Genomic DNA, 1,797 nt, shown 5'->3' on the forward strand with positions numbered 1-1,797 from the left:
TCACATTTCTGTGGAAGATACCGTGCATCCTCTTATCGAGGAGCTGTTTACGAAAGTTTTTCTCTTGTGCTTTCTTAATCCGGGCTTTCAGAAGTGAGTACTTGAGATAGATAAGATTTGATGCATTTTGCTCACCCCTAATACTGAAGTCAAGTCCGAGTGTTTTAGCAGCCTCCTCCGCTGCTTTGTACAGAAATGCTCCTTTGCCCACTTCTTCGTGATTCCTGACAATTTTAAGGAGAGGGTCTCTTCCATTTTTAACTCTATGTGCTGTACCCAGAATAATCCTGTTATGAAGACATTCAAGACTCAATATTCCGCGACCTCCTTGACGGCGTGAGATGTACAGTCGCGGAACGGAAGACTTAAGATGCATGCTTTTGTTCATGTGCATAACCTTTCTTGTCCCGATATCAAGAGATCTGAGCTCGTTCTTCGTCCATGGAACTACTCCAAATGAATAGAGTAGTACCGGGACGGCAAGTATGTTCATTGCAGATACTTTGTTCCTCGCCGACAGTTCGGAAGACCAAATCTGTCGGATGATACGATTGTATCTGCTTCGGAGGGTATCCTTTATAGATGTCACATCCTGGATGCGGCTCTGTGGCACGCCCAAATATGTAAAAGTCTCTCCAGCGCAAAGGTGTCGTATGGCGCTTCTATCAACGAGCTCAGGATCTTTAGGGATGCCATTAAGTTTTCCCCGCTTCAAATAGACCTTGGCACATTTGTGTAACCCAAATTCCATTCCAATTTCCTTAGTATATCGTTCGATAATCCCCAGAGCTAGATGCAGTTGCTCTCTGTTTTTAGCATAGATCTTAAGATCGTCCATATAAAATACATGAGTGACCTTGTACTTTCGATCTGCAGGTTTGCCGCACAAGTACCCGTCGGAATAGCGCAGTGCTAGAGACAGTGAAAATAATGTAAGGCAAAAGAGAAGTGGGCTCATGGTGTCGCCCTGAAAGACACCTCTCTGAAACGTGACCTTGTTAGTTGTCACACGATTTTTGCCACATGAGATAGTAAATCTGGTTTTCCAAAGCGGCATCAATCTCTCTATGCACCCAACTATTTGCGGATGAACCTTTAAGATTTCCAAAAGACAGATGATAAGTCTATGGGATGTCGAATCGAAAGCTTTCCGATAATCAATCCAGGCCATCGATAGGTCACGCTGGTAGAATGCTGCATCTTTGCAGACACATCTATCTGGATTCGGCTCTTCCGTGTTTTGAGGGCAACACATAACTCCTTGAAGATATTCGTATTTTCTGAGTCTTCGTCCAGTCTATGCTGAACTTCGTAGACTTCTCTCCAAAATACTTCGACCTCCTCTGGTTTGAGTGGGGGTTCGACAGTAACTGGCGGGTCTTGGAAGAGTCGAGATGGGTCAGAGAGAAACTGTTGATTTTCTCTGACCTACCTCTCCCTCCGCTCTAGACTTCTCTTAGCGTCAGATAGTATACGTATTCTCTCAACAATATGCTGCCTGATGATCAGCAGCTTTGACTTGTTAAGTGTGTGATAACGGTTGGTCTTAGTGTCGCCTCTCTTTCTTTGTTGCCGGATTGTTCTAGCTGTGGTAGAGTAGGCGTTCCGATTACATAACCCCTTTTACGGAGTAGTTCAGCATGGTTTCGCAGACGTTGCTGCGAAAAGTGGGATAGCTCTGGGTGTTTCTCGCAGCACAGAGCATGCAGCCGTGCCATGTAACCCCGTTCACGGGCCACACTCGCATCCCAGCACTCTAGCAAGTCGTGATTCAGTTGCTCCGTCCACCCAAAGGTC

Source organism: Belonocnema kinseyi, chromosome 5, assembly GCF_010883055.1.
Source record: "Belonocnema kinseyi isolate 2016_QV_RU_SX_M_011 chromosome 5, B_treatae_v1, whole genome shotgun sequence".
NCBI classification, from domain to species: Eukaryota; Metazoa; Arthropoda; class Insecta; order Hymenoptera; family Cynipidae; genus Belonocnema; species Belonocnema kinseyi.